The sequence below is a fragment of the Vulpes lagopus genome, chromosome 10, assembly GCF_018345385.1.
Source record: "Vulpes lagopus strain Blue_001 chromosome 10, ASM1834538v1, whole genome shotgun sequence".
Taxonomy (NCBI): Eukaryota; Metazoa; Chordata; class Mammalia; order Carnivora; family Canidae; genus Vulpes; species Vulpes lagopus.
The window spans coordinates 37,544,588-37,566,246 of NC_054833.1; the positions used below are offsets into that span (position 1 = coordinate 37,544,588).

Here is a 21,659-nt window from a genome sequence, read left to right on the forward strand (position 1 = left end):
AGGTTTTAGTCACAACTTGAATTTCAAGTTAATGTTCTGTCCATGAATCTTAGTGAAACAAATTGGAGATTGAGAAATGGTAGTTTTCCTTAGTGCAAATAGGAGAAGCTGGGCCTGTGTACTAGAAAATCATGGGGCTTTGGGAAGAAAATGGAAATTTAACTATTTGCTAGATTTTCTTAGTTATCCAGAGAAGGTTGTGTTTACAGCTGAGGACACAGGATCAGAGTTGAATTGGTCTCAGATTGCATAGTAGGAGAGGGGATCTAGATAATCCAATTCTGGCAGGCTTAACTCCAAAACCTGTGTTGGTTTTTGCTCCTTCATCGTGTGAGTTAAACAAGCTCCTTGAAACAGCATCTGGAACTTCTGCAAGGAATATTTTCTTTAAAGGAGTTTGCAATCTTGCTCAGCACCTGCAATTGCGTACTTGGTAACTTGGTCCTGATATTACTCCTTTGCTAATTCCTCGTTTGAGTTAACGGTTAAGTGCTCTTTTTCAATACTTGAGGTATTCACACATGGAGATTTGCCTTTTGCAAGTGGCAGTCTAAGCAATCTGGCCGTTTGAGGAGCTCAGTGAGTTCAATCAACTTGTATATTTCGTGTTCAATTTGTTTCTTGCTGTGAGATAAGCCTGGTTTATGAGGATAGATAAAAAGTTGGTAGAAACGTGTTCTGGCCTCTGACAAAAGATAAATTGGTAACTACAAAGTGGTTTTACAAAGTATAAAATGGCATGTTTGCAGGAAGACCTTGGTGAGAAGTATAGGAAGTTGTTGGTGCACACTGAGAACATGAGAGAAGGTGGAAAAAGACAACAGCAGTATTTACCACTTTACTGTTCAGTTTAGAGTGAACACTTGGCTTCCACTTTTTTTTTTTTTTAACAATCTTCAGGAAGGATGGTTGGCTGGTCAGCTACACCTGCATAAATCTACACAGGTGGCAAAGGCAATTTTAGTTCCAGTGTATTAAGGAGGTTGTGGTTCTGAGTAGCAATGTCGTGCTCGATGGCTGTCTCATAAATTTGCACAGGGCCCCACTGGATCAGAGAAAGGAAGCAAAAAGTTCCACTCCATCTCCATGAGCAGCTTTTGAAGAGTTAGTGCTGTTTTCAGCTAAACCATATTTAGCAATAACTTAAGTTTTGGTCACCAGTAATTGTTCCACTTGTTAAACTATTAAGGGAGTAGTTTTTACCTGTAAAGCCACAGCAGTGCCTTTATTTCCAACAGTATTACTGTTTATTTAAAGTGTAATACCAAGAAATGGAACTGTAATAGCTGCAAACAGTCCTTTGTTCCAACAGTATCTGTGGAGTACCTCTAATTTTCCAGATCCTCCACCTTCAGAGGAAAAACAGCCTTTTGGATTCTGGTAAGGTAGAGTGGAGGGATTAGTGGAACAAAGAAAAGTTGAGAGTTTTCATTTTTGAGGTCGGCTTGTGGACGTAAGGACCTCTTCTCCCACTAGATGGCAGTAGCTATATAGGAAACCACTCCAGGGATAGCTGAGGAAAGCTACTGGACCATGTCCACTGAAGTCTGTGCTTTTTTGTTTCACAAATTGTCTACAAGAAGCAAAGCAAGTGCTGAGGAAGTCAGTCCTGAATATTCTCACATGCCGTTTTCCGGTAGAGTATTCCCAGCTGACAGTTGAGCAAGTGCCCTGGTTGGGGTTACAGCTTTGAGTAGAGATCTCAGGGTCCTTGGGGGTTGTGGGGAGATTAGCTTTGAAACATGGAAGGGGAAAAGGTATATCTCAGTGGGTAGTCTACTGACACGCTTTTCCTCATTCAAGCCCCTGCTTTATTTCCCTTATCACCTTTGAACTGCTTCTGAGATCTAATCATATTTGCATGAGATGCTAGAATTTTTCCTCCCTCAAACTCAAACCCAAGAATGTAAGAATATTCACACCTATATTTCCAGTGTCTGGCACATTATATTCGTCAAGGAAAAGAATAAAAAGGAGTTAAGCACTGAGAGTTCAGCGGTGGAATGTTTTCTGGGCTTTATCAGGGTTTGGTCATAGTCATGGTTCTTGGGGTGGTGAGAGGCTGGCTGGCTGAGCTCAGGCCCCCGCCCCCATAGATTTTTTTTTTCTACAGTTGCTCCTTGCAGAATTAGGGAGCCAAGATTAGAGCTGGATGAGAAGAGGGAATGATCAAGCTGGGAATAGCTCTAGCCAAATGAAAGTTGACAGTAACAACTGTCAAAACCTTTGGCCTATTGGACTCCTGATGTCTTTAGATTGCCTCTGAAATGTGGCCAGTACATGGGGTGAGTGGGGTGAACCCGCAGAGCCAGTGCAGCTAGTCTTTGCAATACGAGAGGACAGCCAGACCTCTTAGCCTGTTGGGAATGGGGCCTCTCCTAAGAAGCTAGGCCATGGTTCAGGGCACTCAAGGGAAGCAGCCAGCCCCAGAGCTCCAAGAAAAAAGGCTGCAGGGGCACCTGGGTGGCTCAGTTGGTTAAGTATCTGCTTTCCGCTTAGGTTATGATCTCAAGAGTCCTAGGGTCAGATCCCACATTGGGCTCCCTGCTCATCGGGGAGTCTGTTTCTCCCTTTCCCTCTGTGTGTTCTCTCAAGTAAATAAATCTTAAAAACAAAAAAACAAAACAAAAAAAACCCTGAAAATCTTCTTGACTTGGATTAGACAAGGGTTTCTTAATTTGACAGCAAGCAAGAGAGCACAAGCAGGGGGAGCAGCAGAGGAAGAAGAAGCAGGCTTCCCACTGAGCAGGGAGCCCAGTGACATGGAACTGGATCCCAGGACCCTGAGATCATGACCTGGGCCAAAGGCATATATGTGGTATGTCTCAATAAAGCAGTTTATGATTTTTTAAGTCTGAAAAGGAGAGGTGGGGTGCCTGGGTGGCTTGATTAAGCATCTCCCTTTGGCTCAGGTCATGATCCCAGGGTCTTGGGATCCAGCCCCACATCAGGCCCCTTACTCAGCAGGGAATCTCCTTCCCCTTCTCTTTCTGTCCCTCCACTTGCCCCCCACCCTTCATGCTGTCTCTCTTTTTGCTCTCTCTCAAAATCTTTAAAAAAAAGAGGCTGGCTTCCCCATGGGATGGGGAGGAGGAGGGAGAGAGAGCCCCCCCACCCCCAATGGCAAATGGGTAGGTGAAGGAGGGGGAACAATAGAAATACATAAAAGTCTTTTTTTTTTTTTTTAAATACATAAAATTCTTACTTTCAAGGAAGCCAGTAATCACGGTTCTTCGGTTGTTTCCTTCCTTTTTTCCCCTAGCCTTATCAGCATACTTGACAGACACTGTTGTGTAGTGTTAAGGTGCACAGCATGTCGATCCGATACTTTGGTAGTGTGCGTGGTAACCACAGGAGGGTAACACCTCCATGCCCTTACATTAATTACCATATCCTTGTGAAAACACTTGAGATTTACTGTCTTAGCAACTTTCAAGAATATCCATACTACTGTATTGTTTTTTTTTTTTTAATATTTTTTTTTTTTTATGATAGTCACACACACAGAGAGAGAGAGAGAGACAGGCAGAGACACAGGCAGAGGGAGAAGCAGGCTCCATGCACCAGGAGCCCGACGTGGGATTCGATCCCAGGTCTCCAGGATCGCGCCCTGGGCCAAAGGCAGGCGCCAAACCGCTGCGCCACCCAGGGATCCCGGTACTACTGTATTGTTGACGACAGTCACCATGCTGTGCCTTAGATCCCCCAGAACATACTTACCCTGTCAGCCAGAAGTGTATATCCTTTGACCAGCCTGTCCCCACCCACGCTGTGGTTGTTTTCAAACGTCTGCACTTCTGTTGGAGATGCTGTGGACTCTTAATCCAAGTAGAGACAGGTTCCACACCCAGGGATTGAGAAAATTAGATTGGACTGGAAAGAAAGCAGGCAGCAAGCAGGTAATCATTTGAAAACTGGAAATACACCAAAACCCTTTTTTTTAAAAAAGATCTTTATATTTATTTGAGAGTGAGTGAGCCAGTGAGAGAGAGCAGGAGCTCCCTGCTCATGCGGGGCTCAATCCTATGACACCGTAACCTGAGCTGAAGGCAGCCACCCAACCAAGTGAGTCATGGGGGGTGGAGGGGGAGGCAGAAACCTTTTTATTTGTTTGTTGATTGAGCTTTTATGACATTTCTGAGACCTGCTTTGTCGTTTACTAGGTGTATGATCTTAAGCAAATTATTCTCTCTTGTACCTGAATATCTTGGGGCACCTGGGTGGCTCAGTGGTTGAGCATCTCCCTTTGGCTCAGGTTGTGATCCTGGGGTCCTTAAGATTTTATTTATTCGTTCATGAGAGACACACAGAGAGAGGCAGAGACACAGGCAGAGGGAGAAGCAGGCTCCCTGCGGGGAGCCCGATGCGGGGACTCAACCTGAGCCAAAGGCAGATGCTCAACCGCTGAGCCACCCAGGCGTCCCAAATAAAATCTTTATAAAAAATCCTGAGTATCTTATGGAATGGGGATTAAATTAATCAACCATTAGGTTTGCTATGCAAATTAAATGAGCCAGGATATGTGGAGTATGTAGCGCTCTACTTGGCTCCTAGAATAAGTGCTCAGTAACAGCTATTATTATTAATGATTAGTTAAGTAACAATAATAGTTATTAACATTTCCTAAGGTCACCATAACAAGGTACCAAAGACTGTGTGGCTTAAAGCAGAAATGTATTGTCTCGCAGTTCTGGAGGCCAGCAGTCTGAGGTCAAGGCGTTGGCAGGACCATGCTGTCTGAATGCACCAGGGCAGGCAGGAGCTGGTCTGTGCCTCTCTCTTAGGTCTGGTGGCCTCACATGTTCCCAGGCTTGGAGATCCCCACTCCAGTCACATGGCCGTCTCCTCCCTGCGTGTGTTCACTTTGACCTCCCTCCGTGTGTGTCTCTTTGTGTCCAAATTTCTGCTTTCCACAGGGATGCCAGTCATACTGGAGCAGGGCCCTCCTTCATGACCTCATTTTAACTTGATCCCCTCTGTCAAGACTCGCAGTCTGAGGTAGTGAGGATTAGGATTTGTTTACCTTAAAAATAAAGCTGTCACTTATTTTACCAGCCACATGGGTTTATATGGGAATAACAGAATTGCAACGTAAGACAAGGAAGCTCAGGCAACACCAGAGGCAAGTCCCACATGCAAAGGGGAGGAACTTTATTTTACCGAGGAGAAGGAGGACGTTGGGAGGAGTTGAAGACATGGTCACTGGCGAAAAGCAAGAAAGAGGTAGGGTGATGATGGTCTCTCCCTTGGTGAGTGGCAGGGATAGTCCATCTCTTTACAGGAGATGCAGTGTGCCTCTTTCTCTGTTGGAGTTTGTCATTAATCGATGGTTCTTTCCTGTTGGCTTGTCTTCTGCTGGGATCTGTAACTGACAATTTTTATAACTGACATGAGTGGTCCAGGCTCCCCTTTCAGCCTCCCCTTCTGGCATCCTGAGTCCACTTCACTGAGATTTCCCTTTATTAATTTTCATAGGCTTTTTTTGGGGGGTGGGGTGAGCAGGGTACACAATTCAACCAATAACAGTCACATTCCCTGTTATCACAGAACAGGAATCCCCTTCCCGGCTTTTGCCTAAAGATAGAAAACCCTGGGCACCTGGGTGGCTCAGTGGTTGAGCATCTACCTCTGGCTCAGGTGGTGATCCCGGGTTCCTGGGATTGAGTCCCGCATCAGGCTCCTTGCAGGGAGCCTGCTTCTCCCTCTGCCTGTGTCTCTGCCTCTCTCTGTCTCTCATTAATAAATAAACAAATAAAATCTCTAAAAAAATAAAATCGAAACCCGTCCATGAGAATCCAAATATCTCTTCTTTCGTGGGACCAACGAAAAGGCGTATTCATTCGTCTCCCCTCCAGGGTCCCGCCGCAGGCCACCAGCTGTGGGCACCAGTGTTCCCTCCGTCCCTTCGCCAGCCCACCGTCCCTTCGCCAGCCCACCGTCCCTCCAGGTTCCCAAACGAATGCCTAATTCTATTATTGCCAGTGATTTCCCCGTGGGCAGCAGTTTATTTCTGTCATCAAGTCTCTGATGAAATCTTTAGCCATGAAATGTTTAGTCCAATCCCAACAAATCGTGTGTAGTGTTAACATGTCACAGGCAGCGGCGGCCTGCATTATGTGGTAATTTGGAAGCGAGAGGAGTGATAATATAGGGCCGGGCTTCTTTTGTGAGCTCGCATTAATGCTGGATCTGGTGATGTCAATTGACAGCCCATTGATTTGGGCTAATAGTGCCGGAAGGAGGCAGAATTGGGACGAGGGAGGGAATAAAGGATATTGACGGTTGGTCTCCAGGATCCCGGCAGCTTTTAATCTCTCATTGCCCTCTTTTAATGCAACTCCCGTGTCAGCCGCATTTACTTCCACTAGCTCTGCCTGCTGCGCTGAGCTGCGAAGCCAGTAGGGATGCCACCCCCAGAGTGGTCCAGAGTTCCCCTGCATTGATTCTTTGATGCTCTGGGGTGCGAATTATAATTATTTCATTAAGCCCTTTAATGGGTATCAACTATGAACCTTCCCCAGCCCGGGCTGGGGTGGCCAGGGCGAGGTCCACATCATTAATCTGTTTTCATCTCGTTGCCACCAATTGTCCTCCCCTCCACATTTTGTCCCCTTCCTATTATCGCGTCTGTGGTTTTAGTGGGAGGCAGGTCACTCTGCTGTCAGAGAGGAGGTGGGAAGGGGAGTTGGCTGATTTGGGGAGGCCAGAGGGGAGGCCACGGGTGAGCAGATTGCAGTGTGGGCTCTTCACACCAACGGACTCGCTAATCGTGCTCTCGGGTCTGCTCTGCCCACTTCTGGTTTGCCTGTGCGGGACGGCGCTTTGGGACAAAGCGAGAGATCTTGTGGCTGCTTCCTCCTGTGGCTTTGAGTCCTGTCGTAGCTCAGGAACATGCCACACCCTTCCCAGGGTGCTGTGGAGACAGAGGTGTACAAAATCCTGCCTCGTGCCCTCAGGGAGCTTCAACCCCAGTAAAGGATCTGGGAGAGGGATCGATAGCAAACAGGCAGCAAGACACTAATAAGCATCAAGAAAGGGCAAAGTGCAAGGAGTTATGGCAGCCCATGGAGGGGAGAGTCAGTCAAGGAGGGCTTCCTGGAGGAGCAAATGCTCTGCTGAACCTGAAGAACCTGAAGCAAATGCTCCGCTGAACCTGAAGGAGATAGTCTTAGACAAGAGAAGGGCATACTAGTCAGCGGGAACAGCATGTTTAAGAGGCCTGGAACTGAAAGAGAAGGCCCATGAAATTTTGGGGACCTCCCCTAGTTGAGTAAGGTGGGGAGAAGTCTCTCCCCACCCCCGCCCCCTGGTTTCTTATCTTTACCCACCTGCAATTGAGGATTAATCTCATCAGGAGCTTTAATCAAGCTCCATCTAGGTCCCAAGTGACATTTCCCATCATTTTATCCAAGACTTTCTTGTTTCTGCTATACTCTTCTTTAGGCCAAAAATGAAGTTTTATTTCTGATTCTTCACTTGTTTGACCCAGGTAGTGGGTTTTTTTTTTTTTTTTCCTCAGGTAGTGGTTTTAAAAGATGTCTGCACTTTTTTTTCCTGCAACTTCTAAAAAAAGATTTTATTATTTATTTATTTATTATTTGGAGAGAGAGAGAGGAGGGGCAGAGGAAACAGGAGAGAAAGAATCTCAAGCTGACTCCCTGCTGAGCAAGGAGCCTGATGTGGGGCTCGATTCCAGGACCCTGACATCATGACCTGAGCTGAAATCAAGAGTTGGACACTTGGGCAGCCCAGGTGGCTCAGAGGTTTAGCGCTGCCTTCAGCCCAGGGCATGATCCTGGAGTCCCGGAATCGAGTCCCACATCTGGTTCCCTGCATGGAGCCTGCTTCTTCCTCTGCCTGTGTCTCTGCCTCTCTCTCTTCTGTGTCTCTCATGAATAAATAAATAAAGTCTTAAAAAAAAAGAAAGAAAAAAAGAGTTGGACACTTAACCAACTGAGGTGCTCCTGCCCCCTGCAACTTTTTTTTGACACTACTGTCCTGAGTGTATGGAGTCTAATTCCTCTTCCCTTAAACATGGGCTGGCTTAGAGACAGAGGCTGGGTAACTTCCAAATCTAGACTGTTAAATCCATGCTGCTTTCACCTGATTCTCTGGACACTCACTGTAGGAATCTTCGGCTGCCCCCTAGGAACTTCTGCCCCCGTGAAGCCCATAAGTGGAAAGACCACATAGAAGAAAAAGGAGCCCTGGGGCGCTTGGGTGGCTCAGTTGGTTGGGCATCTGCCTTCTGCTCAGGTCATGATCCTGGGGTGCTGGGATTGAGCTCTGTGTCGGGCTTCCTGCTCTACAAGGAATCTGCTACTCCTTTTCTCTCTGCCTCTCTCCCCTGCTCATGCTCTGTCTCAAATGAATAAGTAAAAATCTTTTTTAAAAAAAATCATACTAAAAAAAAAAAAAAAAGAGGAGCCCTAGCTACTGAATGGTCCTAGTCTGTGCCCCAGACATGTGAGTGACAAAGGCTTGAAGATGACTCTGCCCCAGCCCTCAACTGACTACATCTGCCTTCAAAGAGACTTGAGTGAGAATTGGTCAGCTGAGCCCAGTTAATCGCCAGGTTCATGACCAAAGTAAATGATTGTTATTGTTTTAAGCCACTGTCTCAAGGTGACTTGTTACACGGTGGTAGATAACTGGAACAGTTAGATTTGATTAAATTTGTCTTTGATTAAGTTTCATTATAATAGCTTTGTAGCCCTAGTTTTTTTTTTTAAGATTTATTTATTTATTCATGAGAGACACAGAGAGAGGCCGAGACACAGGCAGAGGGAGAAGCAGGCTCCATGCAGGGAGCTGATGTGAGACTCGATCCCTGAACTCCAGGATCATACCCTGATCATGAAAGCAGAGTTAACTGCTGAGCCACCTAGGCATCCCTATACTTATAGTCTTAAAATCAGGTTATGAGTCTCCAACTTTGTTCCTTTTTCAAGTTTGTTTGGACTCTTCTAGATCTTTTCCTTTTCCATGTATATTTTATTTTTTAAAAGATTTTATTTATTCATGAGAGACACACAGAGAGAGGCAGAGACATAGGCAGAGGGAGAAGCAGGATCCTCACAGGGAGCCTGATGTGGGATTCAATCCACAGACCCAGGAACATGCCCTGAGTTGAAGGTAGATGCTTAACTGCTGAGCTACCCAGGTGTCCCTCTGTGTACATTTTAAGTTAACTCAGGGTGCCTGGGTGGCTCAGTGGTTGAGCATCTGCCTTTGACTCAGGTTGTGATCCCGAGGTCCTAGGATCGAGTCCCTCATCGGGCTTCCCCCAGGAAAATCTTTAAAGATTTTATTTATTTATGCATGAGAGACAGAGAGAGAGAGAGAGATACCAGGGCTACCAGGGATGCCCAAATAAAATCTTTAAAGAAAAAAGTCAACTCAATTTCTACCATAAATATAGCCTGCTTGAATTATAATTGGGATTTTAATGACTCTACAGATTAAAGTGGATAAACCTGACATCTTAGTATCGAGTACCAATCCAAGAATATGGTGTGTCTCTCCATTTTTTTAAGCCTTTTTTTTTTTTTAGAGTAGGCTCTATACTTAGCACAGAGCTCAATGCAGGATTTGAACTCACTACCATGAGATTGAGAGCTGAGCTGAAATCAAGAGTTGGAAGCTTAACCAGCTGAGCCACACAGGTGCACCTACTGAAGTGTTTTTAAATTTTTGTCAGCAGTGTTTTGTAGTTTAAAAGGAAAGATGGTTTACTTCTTCCTTTTCAGTCCTTACACCTTTTACTTCTTTTTCTTTCCTTATCACTTTGGCTAGGACTCCAGTAAAATGTTGAGTAGAATGACATTGAAAGCAGACATCTTTGCCTTGTTTTTGATCTTTGGAGGAGAGCATTTAATATTTCGCCATTAAATGTGATGTTAACTTTGGATTTTTCATAGATCTTTTTAACAAACTGGGTTTTGGTATTATGCTTATAGTCAGTGTCAAATTTGTTGAACATGGCCATCTATGCATGACAAAACTGCCAGTGGAGACCAGCATGGAGGAAGAGGGCGAATGCATGTAAACATAGCTGCTCACCATTTCGAGGAAATGCCTGGAACTGAAGTAGCAAGAAGGGTTGCAAGATGTTGCTTCCAGAAATAGCCCAGGAAGAAAGGAGAAAGGTAGAACCAAGACAGAATAACATCCTCAGCGCAGGACCTGTGGGCTTGGCATGGCTTCTTTCTTCCTCTCTACTTGGTGATCTATTCACTTTTCAACAGCCAGCTGAAATATCCCCTTTCTGGAATTCTCCTAGATGCGGTTGGTGACTTCTCCACTCTGCATTTCCAAATGCTTTGCACCTTTATTATAGCCTTTTCCACACGTTTCAGAGATGTTCACATGCCTGGCTATCCCCTCCACTGGACAGGGAGATCCTCTGAGGTAGGGACTGTGCCTTTATTTTCATACATCCCCCTCCTGTAGGCCCTGCCTCTCTGGGAATCATGGGGCAGAGTCAGAGCTCTGGGGTTTGCATATCATATTTCCCAGCTGTGAAAACCTCAAGCAAGTTTCCCTCTGAAAATACTTTTCTTTAAGTTATAATTCCCTTCTAAGAACTTGCACCAAGGTTAATACTACTTGGACACTCCCTTTTCTCATCTATAAAAAGAGAAAAATAATACCTATCTTAGAGGGGGTTGCTATTTGCTCTTTATGTGGCGGTGTATATTTCTTGAATGAAGGGACACAGTTTTGTATTGGAATAGAGGTGTGGCCTAGACATGAACAAAGAGATAATCTTGCATGATCCCTGAATTGAATGGAAACTTGATTAATTAAATCCTACCAGGCTTTAGAAAGTAAGTTCTGTAATGCAGTGAGGTCCCTAACCTGCTCAGACCTCCTTTTTTTTTTTTAATTTTTTTATTATTTATTTATGAGAGTCATACAGAGAGAGAAAGAGAGAGAGGCAGAGACATAGGTAGAGGGAGAAGCAGGCTCCATGCACCGGGAGCCTGACGTGGGATTCGATCCCGGGTCTCCAGGATCGCGCCCTGGGCCAAAGGCAGGCGCCAAACCGCTGCGCCACCCAGGGATCCCTTTTTTTTTTTTTTTTAAGATTTTATTCATTTATTTGAGAGAGAGAGTACATGAGAGTGAGAGCAGGGTGAGGGGTAGCGGGAGAAGCAGACTCCCTGCTGAACAGGGAATCTGATGTGGGATTCAATCCTAGGACACCCTGAGATCATGACCTGAGCCGAAGGCAGATGCTTAACTGACTGAGCCACCCAGGCAACCCCAGACCTCCCTTTTATAAGAAATATTTTGGGGGGATCCCTGGGTGGCTCAGCTGTTTGGCGCCTGCCTTTGGCCCAGGGCGTGATCCTGGAGACCCGGGATTGAGTCCTGCATCAGGCTCCCTGCATGGAGCCTGATTCCCCCTCTGCCTGTGTCTCTGCCCGCACCTCCCTCCCCCCCGCCCCTCTCTCTGTGTGTGTCTCTCATGAATAAATAAATAAAATCTTAAAAAAATATTTTGGAATATCCTCTTTCCTATCATGGAGTGAAATTCATAAATAACCAAAATATTCCATCATAAATATAAATCTGTATGAGAATTAAAGAAAAACCATTTGCAGGGCACCTGGGTGGCTCAGTGGTTGAGCGTCTGCCTTCAGCCCAGGATGTGATCCTGGAGACCTGGGATCGAGTCCCGCATCAGGCTCCCCGCACGGAGCCTGCTTCTCCCTCTGCCTGTGTCTCTGTTTCTCTCTGTGTCTCTCATGAATAAATAAATAAAATCTTTAAAAAAAAAAAGAAAAACAACTTGTAAAATATTATGTTTCAAAAGATAAATGCTCAAGTTCAGATGAACAGGAAGGCACAAAGGAGCTGAGTGAGATGCTCACTCCTACAGAAACTTGGTGAAAGCCAGTTACAAATTCCGACAGACTCAGGCCAGTACTTTGGTGGCTCAGAGAGCAGTGACACTCCTGTTGAGACATGCTTTTCTGAAATGGTGAGCAAATCTTTGTATTGTCCCAGACGAAACAAAGGGTGTTCGTCTCTCATTTTGCGTGATATTTGCAGCCAGGGAAAATTCAGTATGTTTTAACTGAAAGAAATATTTCATGTTATTGCTGTACAACAGTTAAATATAGAAAGTTTTCTCTTCTGTAAGACTAATTGGAAGATATTCAGAAGTCACTTGGGATATAGAAATTTCCTTGATGTACAGAACCGACCTGGATATTGCAAGATACCAGGCATCCCTCTCTTCTACCTACTAAAGGCTTGTGGTGACCCCAATCCTAGCAGCAATCAAAAATGTTCCCACAAATTTCTTAAGTGCCCTTTAGGGGGCAGTATCACCCCAAGCCCTGATTCTGGAGTTACCCTGGCACTGCCTTTTGTTTTTGTCTTTGTGGCTGCTTGACTTCCAGTTTCTTACCCTATAAAAGGGGTGTGTGTGATGTATCCAGTTGCAAGGTGTGTAAGGGTATAAATGACAGGACAGGTGTAAATGCCATTTGGAATAGTGCCAAGTACCTTGCCCTCAGAAGTAATTAATTCATATTGAGCATCCATTTGTCACGGATAGCAACTAGCCTTTGTGTTTCTTGCCCTTAGTACTTCTAATTTTTAGTTGGGTAAGTGGGGCTCAATTGCTTGTCCAAGGTCCCATAGGCAAGGGCAAGGAATCAGGCCTCACAGGGAATCTGACTCCCGAACCTGATGGGTTACTCGCCACACTACATTGACTCTTGTGAGCAGCACAAGCAAGACTACCCCTTGTTGCTTGCCAAAGGTTAACCCCTCCTGATGGCCCACTACTCTTACAAAGGATCTCCATGGGCTGACACTCTAGCCCTCTGAGTGGTGTGAAGAGGAAAGACCAGTTAGGCCAAGGATGAGGGAGAGGTGCTGAGGGCACACATCCCACTAGTCCCTTTTCTCTCAACCCTTGAGTGTGGGATAGAGCGTTCTCACTGGGGGGGAATGCCTGAACTGTAATCATAGCAGAGAAGCTGAGGCTTAGGAGGGGTGAAGATGAGCCACTTGCTTTGAGACAGGCTGATTTGGGCTCCATACAAAGACTGATTAATATTTAGAACAACCTGACAATTCACATCAATGCCGAGAAAGCCCCTGATGTGGTCGTGGTGTTGTCACCCTGATTTCAGAGACATGTTGAAACGATACTCCTGGACCCCCTGTCCTAAGGAGTCCAAACTGGAGAAATCAACAAAAGGTTCTGTTAGGCAGGAAAAGGAGAGCTTGGGGAGGTTGTGGTGGCAATTTTTGAATAGTTGGAGAGTATGGATGTAGTGGTATTACTCTGGAGGTCAGAACTGGCATCCATGGTTGACTGGAGGTAACAGGAAGAAGTATGGGTTAATATGCTGATTATTGCCTCTAGCTCCAAAAACATTCTTTTAGACTTTTTTTGTCTTCAAGACTTTATTTATTCATTTTAGAGAGAGTAGGCATGAGCTGGGGGGTGGGTAAAGGAAGAGGCAGAGGGAGAGGGAGAGAGAGAGAATCCCAAGCAGACTCCATGTTGAGTGCAGAGCCCAACTCGGGGCTTGATCTCAAGACCCTGAGAGCATGACCTGAGCTGAAATCAAGAGTCGGACACTCAACCCACTGAGCCACCTAGGGGCCCCCATTCTTTAAGACTTTGATGCTGGGCCTGGAACTCTGAAAATCACATTTCTCCTTGCCAACTGGATCTGTCTTAAGTCTCCCCGGTAGGGGCATCAAAGGGAGACTAGAGAGCAGGAGAAAGGACAAAGGACTTCACCCTCTTGTTTGCTGTTGCTGATGGCATCACGCCCTCCACCATGACAGTGATAGTTGGTTCTAGTTTCCAGCACACCCAGAACAGATAGCACTGTGGCCCTTCAGAGGTGGTCAGCACTGGGTGGACTGACCCCCACCCCCACCCCAATGTCTGCACATCCCAGTCCACGAGGCTCTCCTCTGAGTTTCTGAGGGAGTACCAACCAGCCTGGGGGCTTAGGGACCCCTCCTCCCACAGCCCCTCCTCTTCCCATTGTGCCCCAGCCTTAGGGGAGGTGATGGCTCCTATCTCTGTGGTTTCTGGTTTCCTAATTGGGCCCTGATGTAATTATCATTGTTGAGAAAGCTTTTCCTACAAGCTATGAAAGCTAGTTAAAAAGTAAATGCATGATTTGGGAGGTTACAAAGTCCTCATTTCTAAGAGTATGGAATCACAGAATTGGTAGACCATGAGGTATTAGATATTATATTGCACCTCATTATTTTACAGCAGCCCATTAAATTAACTGGCTTACTGAGAAGTATGCTATTTCATTCAATAATCATATACAGCATTTACCCTATGTGAGACACTTTATATATTATTGTTCATTTAAACTGTAACAACATTCTTGGGGAGGTACTATTACTATTCTCTCTTTCCCCGAAATACAGAGAGGTTAAGTAACTTGTCTGAGGTCACACAGGCAGTAAATTGCAGAGTGGAGATTTGGACCCAAGATTTCTGGCTTGAGTCCCTACCTTAACCCCTTTTCTCTATATTGCTAGAAGCTGGTAGCAGTGCTCCGACTAGAGAGTCTGGGGTAGCTCACTTCCATTCTAGCATTCTCCTGATGGGAGGGCAGACCAGATTCCTATTTGGTGAGCCTTCCAACACTCAGATGCCAATTTCCATGACTTTTTTTTTTTTAAGATTTTATTTATTTATTCATGAGAGACAGAGAAAGAGAGAAAGAGAGACAGAGAGAGAGAGAGAGAGAGAGAGAGAGAGAGACAGGCCGAGGGAGAAGCAGGCTCCATGCAGGGAGCCCGACGTGGGACTCAATCCCGGGTCTCCAGGATCATGCCCTGGACTGAAGGCGGCGCTAAACCACTGAGCCACCCAGGCCCCTTCCATGACATTTTTATAAATTTCTTGTTTCCCACCTCAAGAAATGTTATGGTCTTTTTATTTAGCAGTTACAGTTAAAAGTTATTTAGACCTTGTGGTGTCCAGCATTGTGCGGAGTGGATATTCAATACACATTTACGGAAAGACTCAGTCTATAGTCACTGCTTGTACTCTTAATAGTAGCATTAATAGGGGTATCTGGGTGACTCTGTGGGTTAAGCGTCTGCCTTTGGCTCCGGTCATGATCTTGGGGTCCTGGGATCGAGCCCCATGTCAGTCTTCCTGCTCAGTGTGGAGTCTGCTTCTCCCTTTCCCTCTGCCCCTCTCCCTATATTCATGCTCTCTCTCTAAATAAATTAATAAAATCTTTTAAAAAAATAGTAGCAAACACATAATACTTTTATTAAACACTTTTTAAAAAGATTTTTTATTATTTATTCATGAGAGACACACAGAAAGGAAGAGACACAGGCAGAGGGAGAAGCAGGCTCCCTGTGGGGAGCCTGATGCGGGACTCAATCCCAGGACCCCAGGATCACACCCTGAGCCAAAGGCAGACGTTCAACTGCTGAGCCCCCCAGGTGCCCCTTTATTAAACATTTTAAAAAGTTTTTTATGATTTAAAATGTTTTTGATTGTGGTAAAATACATGTAACATAAACTTTCCCATCTTAACCATTTTTAAGTGTATGGTAGTATAAAGTATATTTACATCTTTTATACTTCCAATTTTTCCGTCTTACAAAATTGGTGTTCTGTATATTTTGTATCCATGAAACAACCACTCCCCATTCTCCTTCTCCTGACCCCCAGCCCCTGGCAACTACCATTCTACTTCCGGTTTCTAAGAATTTGACTACTCTAGATGCCTCATATAATATACAAAACCTTTTTGTTAAAAGCCAATTTTACATTCCTAATATTATTTGAGGATTTTATGTATTTGAGAGAGAGAGCACGAGTGGAGGGGAGGGGCCGAGGCAGAGGAAGAAACAGACTCTATTCTGAGCAGGGAGCCCGATGTGGAGCTGGATCCCAGGACCTGGAAATCATGATCTGAGCCCAAGGCAGATGCATAACCAACTGAGCCACCAAGGCGCCCCTGTATTCTTAATATTATTTGATTATTGATTACAACAATAATCTTTTTTTTCAAGATTTTATTTATTTGTTCATGAGAGACACACAGACAGAGAGAGACAGAGACACAGGCAGAGGGAGAAGCAGGCTCCATGCAGGGAGCCCATTGCATGACTTGATCCTGGAACTCTGGGATCATGTCCTTGGCCAAAGGCAGACGCTCAACCGCTGAGCCACCCAGGCATCCCCCCCTTTTTTTTTTTAGTTAAAAATGCGAGGCTTGAACTCACAACCCCCAGATCAAGAGTTGCATGTTCTATCCACTGAGCCAGCCAGGTGCCCCTGAGTACCACAGTAATCTTAGAAGCTGACAGGTCAGAGCCTCTTAGAGGCCTGGACTATTTCCATTTTTTTTAAGGCTTTTAAAATATAAAGAAATACCAATTTGAGATTACAGAAATTGTGGTACATTAAAACATTTTACATGGAACGAATGAATACTTTAACAATACAATGCATATACTTATCCCAGAAAAAATTTATTAAATTTTCTAGAGTGTGCTGCAGGTATGGTCCCAAAATGTCATTTTAAGTTTCAAACTGGGTGGTGAACACCTTCTAATCCTGTATTTCTCTGTGGTTGAATGTATATTCATTCCGATATAATGTCAAAATCTAAATGTGAGGTCCTTCATTAATGTGAGGTTCAGGTAAAATGCCCATTTCTCCTTCTCTACCAACTCTTCCACTTATGAAAGGGTAGATATCAGCCCCGTTTTTATAAACCAGAAGTATCTCAGCAAGTGTTGTTCCTAGTTGGAGATATAACAGCAAATTTGGTGGTGGGGGTGGTTGGGGGTGGTGGTAGGAGGTGTAGGGTGGGGGGGGGGGGTCCACGCTTGAACTCAGATGCTTGGCTGTGAGCCTAACACCCCAAGCACCAAGCCCAGCTGACCAGGGCTGTCCACCTTTCAGTTCACCGCTAATACAAACAAGGATGTTAGTGTGGCTCCTGTAGAAGAGGCATCTGGGTTCTACTGAGCACACTCATTGAAATGGTTTGCCTTGGAGGTGGTGAGATCCCAGGCTCTGGGGGCAGTCAAGAAGAAATTTGACTGACACTATTTGGGACGGCTGCAGAGGAGATTCAAGAATGGGGAGTGGGAGTTGGCAGGGAGGGAGTTGCATTCGATTATTTCCAACTTCCCTTCAAGACCCGCCCCCCGCACCCTCCCCCTACCCCCCAGCACCAGGCTGAGCCCAAACCATCAGCACATCTGTGTGCTCTGGGGAGAGGCAGTCTGGGCCTCACATTCAGTTCCCCACCTTTTCATTAGCAGCAGCCTGCCGCTGGTTGTTGGGCAGCCGCAGCTTAATTTGAACAATTGGGCTCTGGGTTCCCAAGGAAAACAGTCCGGGCGCCTCAGCCATCCATCAGTATTCTCTTCAGTCCCCCGACAGCTGCTCACTGCAGTCTGGCTCAACCTGCACTGACCTCATCTTCTCACATAGAGCAGAGGAAGATTTGGAAAAAATTAGTTATATTAGTGACTCCCTGAAACACTCCGTTTACTTGTGATATGACAAATATTTCAGCCATTAGGATCTCTCTGTCTCTTATCATCTTAAATGCACTCACTTACATTCCAAATCACTACTTAATTTAAAAGCCTATTTGTTGAGATTGTGACAGACCCAGGGAAAAGGAGAGACAGACACTCACTCAGCTCTGGCTGGAATAGAATCAGACTTGGAACTTTGATTGAATCTTTCTCCACAAGACTTATGCTCAGTCAGGTACGATCTAAACACATAGGAAGCAAGAAACTTAAAGGGAAACCCACTCTGTAGAGATTGACAAGTTCTGCTTTGAAGTGGCAGGTGGCATGATGACCTTGGGCAAATGACTTTATTGCTGGGTGTCCTCATATTCCAGAGCTCTAGATACAGTGACTCATTCAGTGAACGTTTATTGAACCCCTAATATATGCTGGGCTGTGTGACCAATTCTGAGGGTACAAAGATGAATGAGCCATGCCTCTGTGCTCAAAGCTGTTCTCAGTTAATTATTAACAATAAACACTTATTGAGTACTTACTATTTACCAACTATGCTAAATACTAAACATGGTTTTTTTCTTTAATCTGCACCATTATCTTATTCCTAAAATAAGTGCAGATAATTCTATTTCCATTTTACAAATGAGACTAGTCTGTCATTTATTTATTTATTTATTTATTTATTTATTTATTTATTTGAGACACAGAGAGAGAGGCAGAGATGTAGACAAAGGGAGAAGCAGGCTCCCTGTGGGACTCCCTGAGCTTGATGTGGGGCTCGATCCTAGGACCCCAGGATCACGACCTGAGCCAAAGGCAGATGCTCAGCCACTGAGCCACCCAGGTGCCCCTAGTCTGTCTCTTTAAGTCATAATATTAAACCCTGTGCAGAACTCTCTCTCCATATAAAACTTCCCCTAGTGGATTTGTAAATGGAAAGTTCCCAGAACAGACCATGCTCAATATATATGTGTATTGCATGGTCAGGACATTGATATGCTTTTGGATCCACATAGGGACAAAATTATTCTCAGTGTATAAGAGATAAGGAGAGAGGGGGTCCCTGGGTGGCTCAGTTGGTTGAGCATGTGCCTTTGTCTCAGGTCATGATCCCAGGGTCTTGGGATTGAGTCCTGTGTTGGGTTCCCTGCTCTGTGGGGAGTCTGCTTCTTCCTCTCCCCCTGCCCTCTCCTTACCCCCACCCCTGTGTGTGCTGTCTCTTTGAAATAAATAAAATCTCTATTTAAAAAAAGAGGTAAGGACTGATAGAATTCATCACTGTTTAGGTAGCACACATCCGAGAAATCTTGTTACTTAGATTATTACATACATCTTATTTTTCTTTCTTTCCATATCTTTGGTTTCTCTTGAGGTCTTGGCAATTTTATTTGCTTAGTTTCCACATTTTTCAGCTGCCTTAAGGGAAGCGAGGAAGGAGAACCATCCTGCCTTGGCTTAAGTTTGAAGGTTGGAAGCAGAGAGAGCAAACTCATTGGGACACCATGTGGAGGTGATGGGAAATGCCAGCCTGGGTGCCTCCTGGGTCCCCATCTCTGCTAGGAGACCTGGCTTCACCTCCCTGACATAGCTGGGTGATTTGGAAGCAGACTTCCCACTCTAACTTAGAGCCAAGAGGCCTGGATGCCAGACTTTGGAGCATTTACGTTAATGACCAGTCGGGGAGAATTGCACAACTCCTGCTGTGGGGAGCTCCTATGGCAGTCACCTACTGCTGTGTAACAAACTGCCCCTGACATGTAGGGACTTAAGACAGCAATTTGTTATTTTTCATGATTCTGTGAGTCGTATAGTCAATTCTTTCTCTGGGCCCATTCACACAGTTGCATTCCAGTGGCAGACTGGGAACTGAGCTCAGCTGGGAGCCTGGCATGGCTTCTTTTCATGTGGTCCTGCATCCCTGTGCAGTCTAAACCAGGTTCTCCCCAGGGCAAAGACAGTGTTCCAGGAGGGAAAAGACAAGACCTTGTCCAGACACTGCAGCGCAGCCTTCCTCACTCTTCTACCCAGGAGGTCTTCTAGAAGACCCCACGTCTTCTACCATTTAAAATGTGTTGTAAAGCCAGTCCAGAATCAAGGGGTGGACTTCATTACCTGACAGGAGGAGCCACAAATAATTGCGGCCACAGCGATGGGCTTAGTGGATTGGAAATAGACACAAATTATCTGTGGCCTTTCCTGGTAAGACATGGGGTCTCGTTCCTCAGCGCTGGAATCTGGGATGTCCCAGTGATGTTCTCTGACCAACAGAACGTAGCAGATGTGATGTGCAGTTGCCAAGATGGGCCTTGTAGCTCCCCTGTTGCTCTCCTGGAACATTTCCCATCACCAGGTGAAGAGGCCGGGTTTAGTCTCCCTGAGGAGGAAAGAGCACATGGAAAGAGAGGTCCTGTCCTCACAGCCTTCCTGGCTGAGCTCAAGCCCCCATCTGTGCACCTGCTGAATGTGGTCACATGAGCAAACGCAGGAGGAATCAACAGAAACTCTTCCAGCTTACCCATAAAATTATGAGAAATAATGCGATGTTGTTTTAAGCCACTAATTTTGTGGTGGTTTGTTATGGCTGCAATAGATAAATAAAACAGCCCCCGACTGCCCTGCTCAAAGGACTCTCCCCAAAGTGTGATTGCTTTGATCCTATGACTATCCTTCTAGTAAGTCATTCCCTCCCCTCCCCTACCCCCCCCCCTGCCGCAAGGAAGCCAGAGTCTATTTGCATTGCATTGCTTCTAATAAATACTTAGTGTAAGAGAACCCCAAGCAAAGGTAAGAAACTCAGTGTACTCTGCTTGTACTCAGTGTACTCCCCAGGTGGGGGGGGGGGGGGTCCTCTTCCCAAAACATAAACAAAAAAAGAAAAAAAAAAGAAATTAGGATTTATTGCATAATCTCTATCTGCCAAGATCTTTACTCTTAAAAATTTATCTCTACATCTTTCAAAAAAATTAATTTATTTATTTGAGACAGAGAGAGAGAGACAGTGTGCATGAGCAGAGGGAGAGAGAAAGAATGAATCTCAAGCAGATTCCTTGCTGAGCCTGGAGCCTGATGTGGGGCTTGATCTCGTAAATCCCGAGATCACAACCTGAGCCAAAGCCAAGAGTCTGACGCTTAACCAAATGAGCCTCTCAGGTGCACCTATGCCTTTTTTTTTTCCTTTTATGTTGGAAATCTTGGTTCCTAACGTTAGTGTATTTACTTATTAGCATTATTCTACAACACATAACATCGTTTTAAAATAATCTTATTTTAGCTAGATTACCAAATGAAGTTTAAATTAGTTTCTCTCTAGCGTTGTCTTCAGGATATAGCTCTCTATTACTGTGGTCTCAAGCAGCTTGGAATAATTATTTTTTCTGAGTGTTTTTCATCAGATTGTTTTTTTTCATCATAAGGACTTATGGTTAACTTTGCTCATTTTTAATTTTTAGGAATTACTTTTTTGCGTAATATCATTTTTAAATATATAAAACACATGTTTCTAAAGTCAAATTTATAAAAGGCTTATTTATTTATTTATTTATTTATTTATTTAATAAGGTATATTTAAAGAAGTCTTGCTTGCACTTATGATCCAGTCCATAAGGTATATTTAAAGAAGTCTTGCTTGCACTTATGATCCTGTCCACTTTTATTAGCTTTCCACCTATTTTTCTAGTATTTCTTTTTGCAGATATGAGCAGTGTATATGTATATTTGCATGTGTGTATTTGCACTTGTTTCCCCTTTATTACACAAAAGGTGGCATTCTATGTACCTATCTGTTCCACATCTTGCTTTTTCCACTTAATATATCCTGGAGCTCACTCTCTATCAGCATATACAGTTGTTCCTTGTCACTTTTTACAGCTTCAGAGGATCTCATGCAGGGGAGAACCATACTTGTCAGTTAGTCCTTCATGGACATGGGAATTGTTTCCAATCCTTTGCAGTTACAAATAAGGCGGCAAAGATTAGCTTTGTGTTTGTCATTTTGCATGTTTGCTAGTGTCTTTGGGATAAATTCCTAGCAGTGAGATTTCTGGGTCAAAGGGTAAAGGCATAAATTTTTCCTAGATACTTGCAAATCCCTTTCTAATAGGGTGATGCCTTTATGAGTCCCAAAATGAATGTGTATT

The 21,659-nt window shown here is 44.7% G+C and overlaps 1 protein-coding gene across 6 annotated transcripts in view; it reads left to right on the forward strand.

The window, feature by feature from the left end:
• The first annotated feature begins 5,000 nt into the window (after positions 1–5,000).
• Positions 5,001–21,659, forward strand: part of BSX (brain specific homeobox) — a 71,524-nt gene continuing 54,865 nt past the window's right edge. For all 6 annotated transcript variants that reach the window (XR_005990091.1, XR_005990088.1, XR_005990087.1 and 3 more), the window contains exon 1: positions 5,001–5,223. The gene's annotated coding sequence lies outside the window, so the exon portion shown is untranslated. The remainder of the gene's footprint in view (positions 5,224–21,659) is intronic.